Raw genomic sequence first — 14,326 nt, 5'->3', positions numbered from 1 at the left:
TCCTGGACCTGTGCCCCTCCCCTGGCCACATGCAAGACTCATTTGTCTCCATCGGCTTCTTTAGAGCTGCTGCAGGGTCGGGGACACGTCATGGGAGGGCAGGGGCGGGCTGACACCTGCCTGTGGTGAGTTGTACCCAGGGCTTGTAAATGCCCAGGAGAGTAGTATGAACTCACTTGTCGGGTGTGCCTGGGCAGACAAAGGGCTGCCTCCAAGCCTCCTGAGCATGACAAACATTCAGTGCGGGAAGTATCCCGAAATTTGTTTCCCATACGTTTTTCCTTCTAGCTCCCCAAGTTGGACATGTCTTTTCCCTGCCTCACTGGTGATTTATCTGTCCTGGTAGCACACCTTGATGATCTTTGGAAATTCTGCGCTAGTGCGGAAGAGACCTTATTGGATTTTTTTTACTGCTTGGTGATCTTTCACTTCTGATCACCTATGAAAACCTTCCCGTTTTCTCTGAGATCCGGGCCACATACGCACAGAGTGAGGGGTGTTTCCCTTGTATCCCATTGGAGCTCAAAGCTTAACAAAGAGTATTTTTTAACGGACTGTACTCTTCTTCAGTTTTATTATCCTGTGCCCTGTCATAACGAAGTATCTTGGCCATGTGTTAGGCCTGGAGCTGATGTTTGCAGTGAAACAGAATGAGAAAAGACCTAGTGCTTGCAGGGAAGGTGTATTACACCAGAGATAATTGCCCATTGGTGAAACGCTCAAAGCAAAATGACTGTTACGTACCATAATCGCCTTGTGTAGGGAGGTGGAGCTCCTCTTACCAACTGCAACCAGCACTCTAATTATTGATTTCTGGGTCGGGGGGTCAGAGGTAGAATTTTGACTTGAGGTGGAATTGAAGTACATGGAGAAAGTGCTGCTGTTGCACGGAACTTGCGTGGAAATCTGGGATCTGCCCAGGTGCCCTTCGTAGGAAACCATGCCGCTGCCTTTGGTGGATTGGGCTCCTCCTAGCTTTTATTATTTTTTTTAAAACAGCTTTATTGAATATAATTTAGTACCATAAAGTTAATCCATTTAAAGTATAAGTTCAGTGGTTTTTTGTTATAGCCACAGTCAGGCAACTATTATCACAATTTTAGAACATTTCCATCACCCCTAAAAGGAAGCCTATATGCACTAACAGTCACTCCCCATCCCTATTCCATCCCCTCCCCAGCCCTAGGCAACCATTAATCCACCTTCCGTCTTTATTTGAGACATTTCGTATAAAGGAAGTAACATAATATGTGGCCTCTCGTGACTTGTGTCTTTCCCTTAGCTTGGTGTTTTCAGGGTTCATCCACATGGTGGCTTTTGTGTCAGTGTTTCACTCCTTTGTAAGGCTGAATAATGCTTCATTGTATAGATATTTTGCGTTTTATTTATTCATTTGATGGACATTAGGGTTATTTAACCACTTCTTGGCTATTCTCAGTCAGGCTGCTGGGAACATTTGTGTACAGGTTTTTGTGTTGATAACATGCTTTCGTTTATCTTGGTTATATATCTAGGATTAAGTTGCCGGGTCATATGGTAAGTATGTTTATTTTTTTTTTTAGGAATTTTCTTAGTTTTTAAAAAAAAAAACAACTCTATTTTTTGTTTTATATTTGAAGTGTATATTTCAGTGGCATTAAGTACAGTCGCATTGTTGTGCAGCCATCACCGTGTTACTCCCCATAGGTTTTTATGAAACAGTCAGCACATCTCTTGGCCCCCAGAAAACAGAAGTAACTTTAACTTTGACTTGGCAAAGGGAAGGATTAATAAAATGCCAAGTCACTGCCTTTTGAGAGCTAAAACAGGTGAAGGGTCCTTGGCTCAAAACCACAGGATCTGTCTGCATGGATGCTACTGCTTTCTTTTTTCTTTCTTTTAACATTTATTTATTTATTTTAGAGAGAGTGTGTGTGGTGGGGAGGGGCAGAGAAAAAGAGAAACCCAAGCAGGGTCTGTGCTGAGCGCAGAGTGCAACCTGCGGCTTTGTCCCACAACCCTGAGATCAGGACCTCAACTGAAACTAAGAATCAGAAGCTTGAGCGACTGTGCCATCCAGGTGCCCCTGGTTTAAAAAAAAAAAATGTTGGTTAAGAGCAGCACTAGGGAAGAGGTGGGTGACTTGAAGAGGCTGCCTGAGAACTGGGAGTAGGGGAACTAGAGAGGTCACTACTGTCTGTATTTTCTGGGGGAGCCCACTGGGTGTCTTGGAGCGATGAAGCTATCCTTCCCAGGCACCTCTCCAGGTCACACAGCATGAGTTCAAGAGCCTTATTTTCCTGCCTGGGCCCTTACAGGTGGCCTAAGAGAATCCTGAATAGAAGGGATCATTTGTAGCATTTACTGAGTCTCAGGAGAATGTATCAGTGTAGGGCCAAAATACTTGTGTGTGTTTTTAGGGGAAACCAACATAGAGCTAGAAGAGATCTTGGAGAAGGTTTGCGTGGACCATGGACAGGAGAGACTTGACTTCCTTCTGTCCATGCCTTGGTGGGCTGGCCCCTTTGCCCTCGCAGGACCCCTTGTGCTTTCCCACACCTCCAGATTTACATGCTGCTCAGCCCTATATGGGGAGTGCCTGCCTTCTTCCCTCAGCCTTGCCAAACCTTCACCTTGACCTCTATCTCCCCTGATGGCTGCATCTTGGGTCTGTTGTTCTGAAATTCCCCCATGTCTCCTTTCTCTGCTGCTCATTTGGAGAACACCCTGTGGTTTTTGTATTGTATGTGTATGTTTCTTGAGTACCTCTTTTTTTCAATGTCACTTCCTTACTGGCAATGATTGTATTTTATTAAACTCTTTGGGTTCAGTTACTGGCAGAGAGAAACAGAGGGTAGGTGCCACAGTCTACCCCCGCAGCTTGTAGTGAGATAATTCTTTTAAAATATTGACAAACCATGTAATTAAGAACTGATTATTCACACATCAAACAATTGTTCCCTTCAACTGGAGAATTTCTTAAAATAGCAGCTCCTCCTGGCTGCATTTATCTATTTGTATCGCTCATTAGCTATTTGGCTGAGAAATTTCAAAATGCCAAACAGGAGCCAGTGCATTTGCAGAATGGGATGAAATGAAGGCAGAGTATTTCTGAAATGATATCACTTATTCAGGGACAGTCTCCCAGGAATGTAAGTACTTTAAAAAATACAGTTATATTTATATGCATAATCTCAATTTATTACTGTTTTTAAACAATTCCTGTGCAGTAGTGTCCTCTTTGGAGAAGTGAGGAAACAGTTTCAGAATAATTTGCCCGAGCTCAATGAGCTAGGTCAGTGGTTGAGCAGAGTTTGAAACCAAAGTCATCTTGAAGACCTGTCTTTGCCTCCTTGCTCCCTCGCATCTCATTGCATTTGCTAAGTGGGAAGATCCTCCTTATGTCTGATTAAAGTTTTACTGTAATTATATCATGGCCCACTGCCCTGGGGGACTGATTATACGCTCACGTAGATTTTCAGTAGCATTAAAGATAATGGAGCATCCGAGTGGCTTTGGAGTCAGGTGTGCGCAGGTTTGAACCAAGGCTCTGCTTTAAAACTACGTGGCTGGCTTGCCCTAAGTAAGATGGGCGCAACAGCTGCGTAAACGTCAAGGCCTGGTTTGAGTGTTAGATGAGGTCATGTACATACAGCGCCTTATAGGGGGCTGGCACCTAATAGCCATTTCATTGGAATGTGATACATTCTTACTGTTCTTGCCTTAGGGGATATGGCTGGCTTCAGATGCGAATGCATTACTCCAAATGGAAGCAGAAGTCAGAGGCTGGTTGGTGAGAGCTCCGAAGGGGGAGGGAGGCAAGTGGCAGTTTGGAGAGTCACTTCTCTGTACCTGCCCTCCCGCAGCACCTGTCCTCCCTCCCTCCCTCCTTCCTCCCCTCTCCTGTCAAATCCATGACAGCCTGGGGGGACTTCTGCATTAGGTGGTGAGTTGGTTACTTCCAACTCTTTGAATTTATGATTTCATTGTTCAGATCTCAGGCATTAAGAAATAGAGGTTCATGGCTCCTTGGCGGGCAGAACATGTCAGGGAGAGAAGTGGCCATTTTCCTCTGCTGAACACTGCCTCATCTCTGTGCTTTCTCCGTGCTGCAGAGTAGAAGTATCTTTCTGCTCCAACACTGAAACCGTGTTTTGCAGAACAAGAGGGCTGTTTAATGAAGCGGCAGTGGGATCTTTCCATCACAGTGGGGTCCTTCCCTGAGCTCCTGCACCTCAGCTGTGAAGTGGGATGAGGCATTCTTTCTGCGGCCCTTGTGAGCACAGTGGGACTCAGCCTGCTGGTTCCTTTCTCTCTCAGGGGCCTGCCCTGGCCATCCCAGCTCTTCCAGGTTTGACCTTCACCTTCCAAGCAGAGTCATGTAGAGTCTCCTGCCTTCTACAAGATACCAACTCACCCTCAGAAATGAGAACTCATTAAAAAGTGAAGCATGGCTTAGTCACACCGTGTTTTTTAATTGTTTACTCTTCCCTGTCTTCTGCTTTCCTCTTCATTATTCTCATCCCTGGTTTTGGGACAGTGGAGGGTTCTCCAGCAATGTTGTGACAAGGTTTCGCTTTCTAGTGAATACGCTTGTTTGCAGACGTTATTGGAAGCTTTAAGAAAAAAAAAAAATCTTAAACCAGTTCACTTTAAAAAGTCCATAGAACACTTTGTAGCGGACAGTTTCACATAGTAAAAGGCACGCTTTGTCTCCCTCAGGGCTCTGCTGATACTTCTCCGCTGCAGACCCGCCCCGAGCGCTGTAGGAGGTTGAGTGGCGTTCCTGGCCTCTGAGCACTAGATGATGACAACACCCCCCTGCTCCTGACTTGTGGCAACCACAGGTATCTCCAGGCATTGCCAGATGCCCTTTGGCGGGAGCATAAGCAACCTTGGTTGAGAACCGTTGCCCTGTAACCTTAGACCTGGCCCCTCGCAGCTTCTCTTGCTTTTCTCTTGCTTGCCTTCCTCTTCTCTTGGCATCACCAGGAGACATAGGCCGAGGGGGAAGAACGGCCTTCACTGGCCTGTTGCAGTACACAGCAAAGAGGATTTGGGAGGGCTTTTTGTGGAGTATTTTGCATCTCGGAGGAAGGTTGAGTCATCAAATTGTGAGTCCAGTGACCTTTACCTTGCTGTAGAATGGCTGGAGTAATTTTAATTATTGAAGGATTGTGGGGAGGATAAATATCTTGCTGTTATTTCCTTGACCACATTTCCTTTACCGTATGAAATTTTTTCCCCTCCTAAATTTTATAGAACCACAGATGTCTCTATGGAGTCTGTGGTCTTTCAAACAGCATTTAGGCTGCAGTGTTACTGCTCTCTCAGGGAGGGGACAGAAACTGGTGTAGGTCTCCAGTACAGGTAGGATTCAGGTGGGCATTGGAAATTGGAAAAAGAGGGAAGGCATTCACATTCTCAGGTGGACGCTGGAATCCAGTGTGTGAGTTTTCCTGGGAAACCACTGAGTAGCCGCTGTGAAGCCCATGGTCGGGGATAAGCCCTTATCATTGAGAAGCCGGGTAGCAAGCATGTGTTAGGTGGTCATGGAGCTGTGTTAGTCCCAAATGTGGGTCCAACTGAAGCCTAGGGGAACGTGATCTGTCAAAGTATTGTGGTTTCTGGCACCCTGCAGGTCTGCTCCTTGGGAGTGAATTATTTCAGTTGATAATGGTCTGGCCATTTCTGGGTAGACCTAAAATGCAGTTTTAAGACTGGGAGGCTGAAGGAGAGAGCAGGATGGCTCCCATGTTCCTGTGGTCCTCTTTGCGGGGTGCAGGCACAGCCGCTGGGGGCTCCCATGCTTGATGTGGTTCCTGCAGTACCCGCACAGCAGGCTCCTCGTGGAGCAGGGGTTGAGAGTCTGAGAGTCTCTGGGCACAGGGGTAGATCCTTCCAGGATGCCTGGAGGCCTGCCCCACTGGCTCTGGGGACATTGCAGGCTCCTTTCTGGACTTCAGGCTTTCGTTCCATCCTGCAGCTCTTGCCTTGAACAGGAAACTGACGTCGCTCAGCTACTGTCAGCCTCTTAGCCTGTGCTCCCTTTTGCTTTTTTAATTTTAAAAAAATCTTCAAAGATTATTTATTTATTTGACAGAGAGCACAATTAGGCAGAGCAGCAGGCAGAAGGAGAGGGGGAAGCAGGCTCTTTGCTGAGCAGGGAGCCCAATGTGGGGCTCGATCCCAGGACCCTGAGATCACGGCCTGAGTCGAAGGCAGCTGCTTACCGACGGAGCCACCCAGGCGCCCCTGTTCTCTTTTAACCAACAAAAATCTTAGGCTGAAATTTGAAAGCTATTCATGCCAAAGGAAAGAATTAATCAGGGTTTGCTTTTTTAAACTACAAATGCTCTCCTGCCAGGATTCTGACATCCTCCGTGCCTGCTCAGGGACTGGCTTGGCCCTTCCATTGGCACTCAGCCCTTCTGAAGGAGCTCTGTTCTTGCCAGAGATCTTGGTTCGAGTCAGTACACACGACAGAGATCGCCTGGTTGCCTTGAACTGTGCTCCCTTGTAGCTTTGTTCCTTACAACAGCCCTAGCATCGGCCCTTCTCATGGGGTGGAGCACATACTTGTGTCACTGGAGCTCCTCCTGCATCTGAAAATCTCATGGAATTGCTTTAGGAGAGCAGAAGCATGCTTCTTCCAGTTAATATTTTATCCATTCTCATTTTTCAAAGAGGGGCTTCCAGTCATAGAACCTAAGCTCCAAGAAATCAGGTCCCTGCTGCATCTCTGGTTTCTAGAACCATATCTGGCACCCAGAACATTTGTGGAATGAAGAACAGCATAAAAACACACTCATAGGCAAAGCAGCTGTGTAAGTTGCCAGAAAGTTGGGCATTATGTTTAAAAAGTGGTCAAACATTTTTGGTGCTTCATCAGTGTACCTAATGAAAAGATCTGATTCCTTCTGATATCTAAACTGTTCCATAGACATATGCCTCGTGCTGTTTTCATGTTGCTGTGCATACATACGCCCTGTCCAGGTGCCAGGTGCCCCCCCCCCCCCATTACACAGAGCCCCGGTGTCACGGCCTCACTTTTACAGCCCAGCTCGTCCGGTGTACTTGCTGCTGGCCATGTTTATGAAATACAGGAGATCAAATCCTTCAAGTGTGAAGTGTATGTAGCGTTCTCATTACTCTGTTTTTTAAAAAAGTGAGTTGTCAAATCTGTTGAAATAGAATAAATCAGCTAGAACATTCTTGGATTAAAGAAAAGCAGTTCTAATGAATGTATTTGCTATGCATTCCAATCCTATTAATCCTGATGAGTTCAGCCTGGATTAATGTATGGCATGCTTTTCTTCAGGACCTCTGAGTTGGGCATTAACTGCTTATATACCAGGACAGGAAAGTGTGAGCAGAGTTGTGACATGAGCTTGGATCCAGGGTGGCCATGTTCACTTGACTGGACAGCCCAGAAAGCAGCAGTTCTCAGACCGCTTGGTCTTGGAACCCCCTTGTGCTCTGTAATTACAGACTATGGAGGACTTGAAGGAGCTTTGTTTATGTGGGTTGTATGTATAAATGTTTATCATGTTACAAATTAGAATTTAGAACAACTTCAAGTGTTTATATACTAATCCATCTAAAAATAACAATAAATCATTTTATGTTAGCATAACATTTTTATGGAAAATATCTAGTTTCCAGAACAACAACAAAAGAAAATTAGTAAGAGTAGCGTTGTTTTACATACTTACCAATCTCTTTAATGTTCAGCTTAATTGAAGACAACTTGATTCTTATGTCTGATTATGCATCAGTCGGTTTTGATGTGTTGTTTTAGTTGTAATATATAAAGAAAATGTGACCTTGGATAGGTACTTGGAAAAGGAAGAGGACTTCGGGAGTCTTTATGGACAATTATGGGTATTCTTTTTTGATACTGCACGAAAACTTGAAAGGAGATAGTTGGTTCCACAGTAGAATCTGAAACCATATTGACAGGCTTTTTTTTTTTTTTTTACTGGAAAATGGGTCTGTTTTGTACTTTAAAAAAAAAAAAATCCATTTTCTCCTTTGAATCAGTCATTTGTCCATGTATGATTTTGTTTCAGTGAATTACTATCTTAATGAATTATACAGATCTTCCAGAGGTGGACAGATTTTATCATGTAATTGTTTTCTAAAAATCACGTTTGTTAGTATCACCACCAGTATCATCAGAAAACTCTCTAAGTTTTGAGAAACTTTCAAGTTCTGGGTGACGGATGTAAGCTTCCCAAAATTTTAAGTTGTTTGAAAGCTCAAATTTATCAATGCAACCAACATTATCGGTTGTTTTTCTTCTAGATTCTGCTCCTTTTATTCCAGATAGAGATCCGATCATGGCTTTTGGCTCTCTCCCTTCCCCAGAGAACAAAGTGTAGTTTTCTTGGCTTGGCCACAAGGGCGTGGATGACTTTGCCCCCATCTCCCAGCGCTTTGACAGTTTCCAACCTTGTTTCCAGCCTCCACAGCTTTTTGTTTTGTTTTCTCATTCACTTAAAACCATACACATTTATTGTCTTCCAGTTCTGGATGGAGATCAGAAGTCCGAAATAGGTCTCACCAGGCTCAGGTCCGCGTGTTAGCAGGGATGTGCTCCATTCCTAAGACTCTGGAAAGAATCTGGCTCCTCGTCCTTCCCAGCTTCCAGAGGCTGCCTGCCTGCCTTGACTCCTGGTCCCCTGACACGTTCAGAACCAGGGTGGCTGATGGGGTCTCTCACATTGCATCCCTCTGACACTGACTCTCCTGCTTTCTCTTCCATCTTATAGGGACCCTCACTGATTCTATCAGAAAATCTTCCTATCTCAAGGTCAGCTGATTAGCATCTTTATTCCTCTTGCAACCTTAATTCCTCCTTGCCATGTAACCTAACATAGTCACAAGTTCCTGGATTTGGGATTTGGACTTTTGTGGGGGTGGGCAGTATCCTTGCCGTCACATTCAAGCCACTCTGTTTTTACATTCAGCTCCTGCTCTGTATGTGTTGGCTAGACTCATCTTCTAAACATTACGTCGTCGCATAAGCCTCTTCTCAACTCTCCAGGTGGAGCCCGTGGAGGTAGAGACCCCCATGTGAGCCACACCATCTTGGTGCCCTTGTCGCGGAAATGCGTCTGTATGTCGGTCTCCCCCTGCTGGACCATGGCCCTCCCAGGGCCCTTGTGGTGCTTGGCGCATGAGAGGGAACAAGCAGTGTGTTGTTTGTTCTGGGTTCTTGATTGAGCATCTCAATCATCATTGAGATGCTACCGAATGAATATCAGTTTCTTTGGTATGATAATAGTCCTTTGAAGGACTACACTTCCGTAGGAGAGTGCCGTTCTCTGGAGTTACCAAAGTGCTTAGAGGTCAAGTGTCATGGTAGCTATCATAGCTCACTCTCAAGTGGCTTCTGAGAACAGTTTATATAAAGATAAAACAGATAATGGCAAATGTTAAATACTGGTAAATGTAGGTGAAGACTCTGTAAATGTTCATTTAACTTTTCTGAGGGTTTGGACATTTTCAGAACAGAAGGGGAGGAGAATGGAGTATCGATGTAGAATGAGTGCAGGTGAGGATGGAGTCGGATTTTGGTTGTGGGAAATCCATGTGCTGCTGCCGAGGTTCTGGAACTCTCCGCGTTGATTCGCATCTTCGTGGGCCTCTTTGGCATACTGATAATCCTCTCTGGGTTCACAGTGGTGCAGATTGTATTCAGGAGGCTTCATTAGACCCCTCCAGCTTCTGGGCAAGCACATGAGTGTGTGAAGTAGAAATGGTAAGATGGAGGAAATGAAAGACTATGTGCTGCTCCTCGACGAGCCTCTTCCTAGGATGCCCCCCGCAAAGGTGACTGGTCCCGCTTGCAGACAGTGGCGACTCCAATCACTCGATTGCATTTGTTGTGGGACTGTAGGGCACTCCCCCAGCTCATCACGAGAGCACACATCCTATGTTTAGAGCATCCCAGTCCATCCTGATGTCTGCCGGGCAGGGCTACACTTGAGCCCATTGGGCTGCTGCTCCAGGAGAGTCTGCTGCAAAATGCCATTCACGGATGGTGTCCCCCTGTTTCCTGAAGGACCCAGCTGAGGCTGTCTGCCTCTGCTGGTCTCAGTGCTCAATGCCATGTTCAGAGGGGGGATTCACTCCCCTCACAGCTCCTGACGAGGGCCTCAGAGCTTGTACTCATCTGCCCCTGTGTCCTAGATCTGTGGAGGTGGCCTGTCTGGGTGATGCTTTGATACCATCCTTATTTGAGATAGGATCATCACTGATGGAGGTCACGTGGTAGGATCACTGGTTTGGAAGCCACCTTGTCCAGTTTCCTGTCTTGTTCCCCACCCAGTGGTGCTTCGCTCCGACCCTCACCTTCCCAGCCACCATGCCATTCATCTTTGTAAGGTGGGATGTCCTTCCTGTTATTGAGCAGGATGGAGTCATCCCTCCTTGTCGTAGCCAAAGGTGTGGCAGTTCTGGGAACCAACCTGATGGGGCCTAATGACTCTTCTTTGCTTTCCAGGAGCAAGAAGCTCCCATCTCATCCCTCCTGAGACACGTCTTTGCTCCAGGAACCAGGTGATCCTCAGGTGACGAGGTGACGAGTTCTTACATCCTATTTCAGGTACAGTCTGCCCACCTACACCCCAGCAGGATGGTCTCTTGGTTGTTAGAATATATTGTCCGTTTAGTCCTTCTGTTGGCTGTTGACTTTATAGGTTAAGGGACAGCTACACTCTATGTCATCATCTTTTAAAGTTTATGACTACTCTGCCTTTTCAGAGTCCTCTAGGTCTTCAGGCCCATCCACTCAACAGAAGACAGATGTTTCTCCTCGCTTTCATGGTTTTATTGAATTCCTACATTTCCTTCAAACAGAACTCAAAATACCTTGCTGATGGCAAGGCTTCTGAGCAGAGGCCACCGAGGCGTGCTGTGGAGAGATCTGCCAGAGCCTGCCCCTCCATCCTGGTGTAGATGCTGGTGTGCGGCGTGGTGTGTGGGACTTGTGGGACCTGCTCTGGGCCAAGGCCCCTGTGCAGCAGTCCTGATGCACTGTGCTGTGGTCCTGACTTTAACTCTTGGAGCCTTTGCTTCGCAAGGTCAAGGGCTGGCTCCAGTTGCCTTCCTGCTCTCAAGCTTTTCCTCTTGCTTCTACCCCCTCATTCCTCAGATTTTCCCTCTTTTACTTAGGGATCTTCCTGTAGCTTGTTCTTGGGTTCAGGTGCTATAGTGATCTGCCATAGGTCAGTGTATTTCGGGTGGGTCCTTGGAGCCCCAGGGTCCTGAGGGAGCCAAGGAGGCAGGCAGGGAGGGTGTGGGAAGGTCAAGGCTAGCCAGTGGGGTGCAGTGTCTCCTGCCTGTCTGTGTCAGAGTGGTTCCAGTTTTATCTGATTCTCACAGTTGGGTTCAGCAGAGGAGGTGGTTTGGGAAAGAAGGGTTCTTCTATTAAAATAGTTAAAAGCTATCACTCCGGTTATTTTTTGATTGAAGTAACAAGTTCACCAAGTATGGGCACTTCATTGTTACTGTCACTATTTTGTGTATTTAAAAAAATGGAGGTAAAGTTTTTTCAGGCATGTGTGTTTATAAAAGAACCTCATCTGATGCTTCTCTCTCTGTCTCACATTCTTACAATCCTTTGAGCCATTCAGACTCTTAATTCCAAATATAGCTCTATCAAGAATGCACCTATAATCAAGGTCATCCTTCATCAGAGGGACTTTGCAGGGGATATGGCCCATGACCTTTGCCACAGGGAAGCATCTTCAAGCAGGTGGCCTTGAAATTAGGAGGGTTCCCCATGGCTTCTATGTCCTTGGGAGACTCCCCGCTTGTTAATGAGGCTATTGCAACTGGTCAATGTCAGAACAAAGGTGTAGGTTACCAGGTGCACTTTTGCGAAGACAATCAGGAAAGCTGGATCCTTGCCAGCAGGGTCATGGGAGTCTATCCGGCATTGTGCCAGAAGCCACTGTGGACCTCGGATGTCCTTTTCTTTCTTTCTCCTTTCAGGTCTTATTTAGTAAAAGTGCTTAGAGTGAGTTCATTCTGCACTCTTCCTCGTCTTCTTGCGATAGGCAGATGTGTCTGTGCTGTCTTAACAGACTATTTTAGAACCTCTTCCTGTTACCTAATACCAGAGCTTGGCCTGTGTGTGGGGGGTTGGTGCTGAGTGTTCACCTTGGGGTGAAAAGTCTACATCAGATCTGTTTCTTGGATCAGGACACTGCGACAGAATGCGTGGGGAAGCCATCCTTGGTTCTCAGGCCCTTGGGCATGTGTCGTGAACTGCACCTAAATCAGGGGAATTCACAACCTACTAGAAACCACCAGGAGGTAGGCCCTTCTTGAGTGAAGAGAGTCCTACCAGGTGCCAGATGGTGACAGAGGGGGTACGCCCCCTGGAGGCTTTTTGGTCTCTGCCACACTTGTTTGTGCTCCTTGGTTTATCATAACCGTCTTCCTGCCCAGAGGGCAGGCCACCAGGTCGCTTGGTTCCCTTCCCTGGTGTTTCCTCAGCACCTAGAAGGGCGGGGAGGCATAGAGTAGGCCTAAGGCAAATATTTGCCGGATGGTTAGATGGTTGCTTTAGTCTTCCTTCCCAGACTGTGTGCACTCTGAGCCCAGGGCCGGTGCATTGCTTACCTTTATTTCTCCTATAACTCCCAGCTCCCAGGAGAGTGGCCCGGGGCAGTCATGCCATTCTGTCAAAAATGACATAATAGTCATTAAATGCAAGCCATTTTTCCAGAGGAGGAAATGGCTTTCAGATCACTTAGACTTAAAGAAAAAATAGTTGCAGGTCAAGGAAACGTCAACTCCACCATTAAAACAGAGAAAGTTAAAGAAATGTTGGGCTCTGGTTTTTAGCTTCTTGAAGATTTAAAGAGAGAAAGGATGCAGACTCATTCCCTGCCTCATGACTGGACCACGGGAGGATAACAAACCACCAATCCGGAGGCCTGAAACAACACCCATCTGTTGTTTCATTGTTCCTGTGGTCAGAAGTCAGGGCACGGCTTGGCTCACAAGCCTGGAGTCAAGGTGTTGACTGTGGTTTGGTTTTCATCTGGAGGCGTGGCTGGGGTAGAAGCTGCTTCTAAGCTCCCTCAGGTTGTTGGGCAAATCCATGTCCTCAAGGTTGTAGGATCCCAGAGCCCTGGCCTTTTGCTAGCTGACATTCATGGCCATGTGGTTTTTCCAAGTGTGGCTCCTTGGTTCATTAAGCTGGCAAGGAGAGGCTGCTAGCAAGATGGAGCCTGATGTCATGTCACGTAATCTCCGAGTGACATCAGCACCGTTGCCACGTTCTGCTGACTAAAAGCAAGTCCCACTTCCCCCACACACTCAGGGAAGCACCAGGAGTGGATCGTGGGGCCACCTTAAGAGATTGCCGACCACAGATCACCTTTACTTGCTCCTTGAAAAGTGATTGCCATCCACTGTCCATTTTTGTGGAAAGTTATTTTAAAATGCTCCTTTGTTTTCTCCAAAATGACCCATGATTTAAATCCTTTAAAGGATCACAACTCTATAGGGTCCATTCATTCTTCTAACCCACTCGGATGTCCTCTGTGCCATCCTGACCCTGCTGGGTGGGGGTTGCCCCCACAGTGCTCCACTCCACAGCAGGAATGTCAGGTGAAGTTGCTGTTTGTGGAACCTGGCTTTGGATTCCACAGTCCAAGCTAGTCTGGAACCTGGCTGCAGTTTGTCACAGTGTTTGTGTAGGGAAATGTGGTCCTGAGTCTCAAGTGTGACTGACTGGCTGTGAACTTTTAGAAGGCAAGATGCCCTCCCAGTAGTTTTTTTCTGTGGCAGTGTCTATGTAGACAGCGTTATTTGGGGCCTAAGTTGTGATGTCTGTGGGTTACCCTCTAAAAATTCCTTAAAAATAACAGGAGTCTGTGCTGTGTCTCCTCATTCTCTGGAGATGTGGACCCTGATTGTTATAAAGCAGTCACCAAAGAACGGAGAATTTCATGAAGGGCAGTCTGAATGATTGACTCTTGTTACATGGAGAGGCTGTGGGGTCACACTCAGGTAGCATTCCGTAGGGGACAGGGTGATCGAATTGCCCTGGAGTCTTCTGTGAAACACAGCAGGTGGCGCTGCCAGGACAGAGGCTGCATCGGTGCTCCATCCCGCACGCAGCAGGAGCCCCCGCACACCGAATGCTGCTCTCTTGTCTGGTGCAAGGAGCAACACTTGTCCAACTTCCTGGGCTGCCTTGTCCACCTGATGGCAGCCTGACCTGCTGGCAGTCCTCCGCCAGCATTTGGTGGTTTGCTCCAGCATTTTGTGGTGCACGGACCTCTGTGGAACTGGCCATTTGCTTCCGGGACCTCAGAGTCAT

General features: G+C 46.8%; 1 protein-coding gene across 9 annotated transcripts in view; it reads left to right on the top strand.

Moving 5' to 3' along the window:
- Positions 1-14,326, top strand: part of SLC7A1 (solute carrier family 7 member 1) — a 79,066-nt gene that overhangs the window by 27,113 nt on the left and 37,627 nt on the right. For 5 of the 9 annotated variants that reach the window (XM_047723048.1, XM_047723050.1, XM_047723047.1 and 2 more), the window contains one exon: positions 10,490-10,591. The exons of 2 other annotated variants lie outside the window; for them this stretch is intronic. The gene's annotated coding sequence lies outside the window, so the exon portion shown is untranslated. Of the gene's footprint in view, positions 1-4,701; positions 4,827-10,489; positions 10,592-14,326 lie in introns of all 9 variants that reach the window. 2 more of the 9 variants (XM_047723053.1, XM_047723049.1) reach the window with 1 other exon arrangement.

This window comes from Lutra lutra, chromosome 3 (assembly GCF_902655055.1).
Source record: "Lutra lutra chromosome 3, mLutLut1.2, whole genome shotgun sequence".
Taxonomy (NCBI): Eukaryota; Metazoa; Chordata; class Mammalia; order Carnivora; family Mustelidae; genus Lutra; species Lutra lutra.
This window is presented reverse-complemented; position numbering and strand designations above follow the sequence as displayed.